Here is a 5,402-nt window from a genome sequence, read left to right on the forward strand (position 1 = left end):
TTTGTGGTGTTTTGTGATACCGTGTTTCCCTGAAAATAAGACCTAGCCGAACCATCAGCTCTAATGCATCTTTTGGAGCAAAAATTAATATAAGACCCAGTCTTATTTTACTATAAGACTGGTATAATATAATATATAATATAGTAGAAAATATAATATAATATAATACCCGGTCTATATTAATTTTTGCTCCAAAAGACGCATTAGAGCTGATGGTCCGGCGAGGTCTGATTTTTGGGGAAACAGTAACAGCCCCAGGAACCTAACATGGAATCTGAGAGTGATTATTCGGAAACTTCTCCCACAGTTAGGGTCACACAAGCATTTGCCAAGAGCCCGGGGGTGCTGGGCACTGCAGACACAGAGAAGATACAGCCTGTCGCTCGAGGGGTTCACACACGCACGATAACACAGTCGTCCTGGTTGCTTTGGCTTCTGGTGGAGAGCGAGGAGGGGAGGGGCTGTGGACAAACCTCATGTTTGCATCTGGGCATCATCACTTCCTGATTGTGTGACTAAAGCCAGCCTCAGTTTCTTCATCTGTAAGATGGGGGTGCTTATACCAACCTGCCTCCTTCCGATTAGGTAGGGGTATGGAAAAAATGTAGGAATGGTGTCTGGCTGCAGGATGAGCAGTGCTTTTCTTGGGGTGGAGGGAGGGCAAGCGTGTGCATGCCCAAGCATACACACACGTACTTGCCCCTTGGACATGGGAGATACAAACCCAATGATTCGTAACCAGGGCTCAGTTAATATTATTCTTTACGCCTTTGAGCGTGTGGAAGTATTTCACACTCAACTCGAAAGAGACAGCAAGAGGGTGTGGTGATGAAGGAACCTGCAGGCAGTGAGGTTCTACACGGATCTGCGCTCTCGGGCACAAATGTCCTTCGGGAGCAGACTCATCTTCAAAGGGCATCTCAACTGCAAACAGCCAGGGCCACAAAGGAAAGGCCCAAGGGAAGAAGACAAGTTTGCATGAGTTCCGAGGCCCCCTGACACTGCCAGCCAACCAGTGTGGGCTCCTCCTGCCTCGGCTGCCAGCAGCAGCCATGCCAGGACTGTACGGTAATCCTCACATTTGTCAGAGGCTGCATCTGATCACTGCCAGTGATCAGAGAGGGAAAGACACCCACAAGATCAAACAAGGCTCCTCTGAAAACCGCTGTGTGCGGGGAAAACCTTGGAGTGCTGTCTTGAGGTGGGAGCATTTTCCTTGCTGATTCTGGGAGGGTGGAGAGACTCAGGTGCTGGGGGTTCTGGGGGTCCAGGCTGCAGAAGGCTTGGTAGCACCTGGCACCACTAGCCTGGGCCTAAGCAGAGCACTGCTCTTCAGAGCCCGTGGACCACGCTGGGCAGCCCAGCCTCCAGGGTGGTCTCAGGGGCATCTTGCGGGGGTCATGCTGGCTCTCCAGTCTGTGTGGAACCCCGTCAGGGCCTCCCTTGTGGGAGCGTGACTTCACTCCCTGAATCTGAGTCCAAGGGAAAGACTGGACTCAATTGGATTTAATTCAATCCAATTCCACCATTGTTTATTAAATAAACAGACAACTGAGTGCAGAGGCTAAGAGCAGGGACCCTGAAGCCAGGCAGACTGGGTTTGAATCCCAGCTATAATGCTTGGGCCAGTCATTGAGCCACTCTGAGCCTCGGTTTCCTCATCTGTAAGATAGCAATGATAATAATAGTACTTACCCAGTAGGGCTGTATGAGCATGAGATGCATTAATACTTGTAAAGCACTTAAATTCATCTCAGGAATACAGTAAGCACTAAATAAATGCTGCATAAGGGGTTGGAAAACACAGCAATATGGAGCAGTGGGATAATCAGAGGCCCTGGCCATCCTACAGTGTTCCCACACAGACACCTGGGACTGGAGAGAGGACATGCCTCATCCACGGTGGCATCGCTCAGCAGTTGTCAAGACACAAAGCCCAACTGCCGAGACCCCACCCTTCACCACTAAGTTATAGAGAACCCTGTTTAGCTCACTATTCCCCACCCCACCCAGGAGTCTGGCCCGGAGCATGGCACACAGAAGACATGAACGCTGAGTGAATGACAGTGCCCCTGCATTGGAACCCTCATTCCGTCTCTTCCTCTTTATGTGACCTTGGATGCGCGACAGTCTGTCTTAAGTGTGACTTTCTTTGTGTGTAAAACTATATGTCCGAATATCCCATTCACCGGGTGTCGGTGAAAACCAAAGGAGAGAGGTCCTATGCAAACGCGCCCCGCGGGGTGTCCGACAGCTAGTCCAAGTTAAACCAATGTCATCTTGATCCAATTTCATTTCCTTGAGTCCGTGCTCAGTTCTGCCCAAGGACCCATGGGGAACACAGAAGGAGAAAATATATTCTTGTCCTAAAGGACTTTACACACAACACCAAAAAGTAGGAAATTGTCCCCTTAAAGGACAAACTACAATTGGGTGGTGAAGCAGAAGTCGCCTAGGATTTCCGAGAGCTTTGTGTGAACGGGGGCAGTCTGGAGGGCCTCTGGGAAGAGGTGTTTGAAAGAGCCGTCGCCTCATTATCTGCCTCACGGCCCGTGTTCCCATTAGGCGAGCCTAGACCAGCGACGCAGGCGAGGACATGAAAACACTGCCTCGAGGTTTGAAAACTGCTGCCTCTGAGGAGGGAAAACTGGCTCTGATCAATTCCCTCTGATCAAAGGATTAGGCACGGCAGCGGAACCAACCGGAATGCTGGCAGTGGGCGAGAACAAGCGAGTGATGTTCAAAACCACACGCTTTGGGCCCAGACATTGATGTCCTTCCAGAAGGTGCACCGCATGGATGTGAGGAAGAACAAAAGGATGGAGGAGACAGAAAATGCTCCGCTCGGAGAATCAACCCAGCGCCCAAATGAGCCAATTCCATGATGTTCCCCCTGAGAGGAAACTTGAGCATCACCAAGTCACGAACTTCAAGACGGGCCAGTTCTCCAAGGTCCTTCCATCCCGAGAACCCCTCCATCGCACCCCCATGTCCAGCACCCTCACCTCACTGACTAGAAAAGGACACTGAAACCCAGAGAATTTATGAGCATTGCCCAAGTTCATGGTGATGGACAAATGTCTAGCCTCTAGTCCCCTCCCCTAATTTCAGCCCCAATGCAGTTCCCTCCAGGAATGGACATGCAGTGGGCTGACCAATCCAAGCCCTGCAATGCCCTGGACATGGTAACTCATTCTGGGATAAGCTCACACCTCCAAGTAACAAGATACAAGGTCTGAGACGTGTGCCGACTATCAAGAGGACAGTACACAACCTTTTCTGCTGGCCTTGAACCTGGGACACAGAGGTCTAGAGTCACTGGCACCACATTGCTGTCCCCTGGAGCCTAAGAATGAAGTGAGTGCAGAATAAAGCAGACAGGAGGTCCTGATGATATCTGTGTTAGTTAGGGTAATGCTAGCTGCTATAACAAATAAACCCCCAAATCTCAGCGGCTTAGCCCAATAAAAATTTATTTCTTGTTCATATGACAGTCTAATGGGGATCTTTCTGGTGATTCAGGATCCAGAATCTTTCTACCTTGTGCCACACTCTCCCCTAGCGTCTTGGAGCTCTCTGTACTCAGACCTTGGGAGAAGCTGGAGTAGAGAAATGTATGTGTGTTTCTTAAACTCCTGGGTCGGGAACTAACAACTATTCACCCTGTTCTATTGGTGGGAACTGGTCACATGGCCACACCTGAATGCAAGGTGTCCTGGGAAATGTAGTTCCTGGCCAGGAGCAGCTTCTCAGCAACAAGTCAGCACTAAGAAAGAAGGAGCTAAACTTCGGTGACCAGCTAGCCACATCCACCTCCCTGCCATGTGCCTCCTGAAGCCTCATCTGCCCCTGATGGTTTCACTTATACAAGCTATGAAGTTTCCCATTTCTGCATAAACTAGTTTGGGTTAGATTTTTTGCTATGAGGGTCCAGAGAGTTCTGACTAGTTAATAGAGTCCTGTAGCCCATTTGTATAAATCAGAATGAGACTCAGTCCTTCCTTTTCCCCATCCGGTGTCTGTCCCATGATGCCTTACAGCCTCCCCTCACCCAAGTTCCATGGCCAGACCATGCCCCATGAAATCAGTTAGTAACACAGTCATTCCAAGGAATAAGGGGCTGTTGTGCCTGGAGAGGAGAGACCGGAGACTGTCCATCATGTTCTCTGCTGTGTCCCCACGTAGGAGACACACCTCGCAGAAGGGTCAATTGATCAGAGCCAAACCCTGCCCTCATCCCCCGGCCTTTTTAGTGAAGGAACAGTTGCCTAAGGAGAGTTGTTAAAGGTGGTCAGCTTAAGCCCCACTCCAGAAACATACACACCAGAAAGTTTCTCCCACATCATGTGCGATCAGCATCTAGGCCAGCGCTCCGTATGGCGGCATTAAAATAGGTCCACAGCTCTTTTCCGTGGCACCTCAGAGGTGATTGGCTGCTTCAGGATGAAGCTGAACATCTTTCCCAGCCACTGGCTGCCAGAAACTCACTGAAGGGGGCGATGAACGCAAACTGTGTACGTTTTACGAGAAGCGTGTGGCCACAGAAGTTGCTGCTGACGCTCTGGGTGAGGAATGGAAGGGTTATGTGGTTTGAATCAGTGGTGGGAACGATACACAAGGTTTCCCCATGAAGCAGGGTGTCATGACTCATGGCCGTGTCCACCTGCTCCTGAGTAAGGGGCATTCCTGTGATAGACCAAGGAGGACTGGAGAAAGAAAGCACAGATCTGTTCGGGGTTGCATTGTGGAGGCCAATCTGAGTGTGCTCAACTGGTCATTGTAAGAAGCCGGGGGGAAGATATTCCTGGTCTCACTGATACTACTGGGCCTCGTTGCCTGGGGCCCAAAAGAGCTGGCAGAATCCGCAAACTTTTCAATCTCTCTAAAGATGATGATGTCCACCAGTAGGTTGTGAGCAAGCCCCTAAACAAAGACAGTCAGAAACCGAGGACCAAAGCACCCAAGATTCAGCGTCTTCTTACTCTAGTGTCCAGCAACACAAACGGCGCTGTATTGCTCTGAAGAAACAGCGTACAAAGAAAACTAACAAAGAGGCCGCAGAATATGCTAACCTTTTGGCCAAGAGAATAAAGAGGCCAAAGGAAATGCCAGGAACAGGTGGCCAAGAAAGGGGGGCTGTCCTCTCTGAGAGCTTCTACCTCTAAGTGAGTCCAGTCAAAAATGAGATTCCTAAGAGTAACAAATAAATGTGATCAGATATATATAAAAAATAGGTCCACATATTCTTTAAAATTTTTCCCTTCTGTAGAGTCCACTATTCTTCTCTTGAGAGGGGGCTGCACTTAATGACTTGCTTCTAATGTACAAAACGGGGAGAAAACCGACAGTGTGCACCTTCCAAGGGCAGGTTTTAAAAGGCATTGTGGTTTCCATCTTTCTCT

The 5,402-nt window shown here is 49.5% G+C and overlaps 1 pseudogene across 1 annotated transcript; it reads left to right on the top strand.

Moving 5' to 3' along the window:
• Positions 1 to 4,410: 4,410 nt before the first annotated feature.
• LOC308500890 (small ribosomal subunit protein eS6-like) lies at positions 4,411 to 5,185 on the top strand (annotated as a pseudogene). Its single transcript has one exon. The product of its transcript is annotated as a small ribosomal subunit protein eS6-like (transcript).
• Positions 5,186 to 5,402: the final 217 nt, after the last annotated feature.

Source organism: Rhinolophus hipposideros, assembly GCF_964194185.1.
Source record: "Rhinolophus hipposideros genome assembly, chromosome: 8".
NCBI lineage: Eukaryota > Metazoa > Chordata > Mammalia > Chiroptera > Rhinolophidae > Rhinolophus > Rhinolophus hipposideros.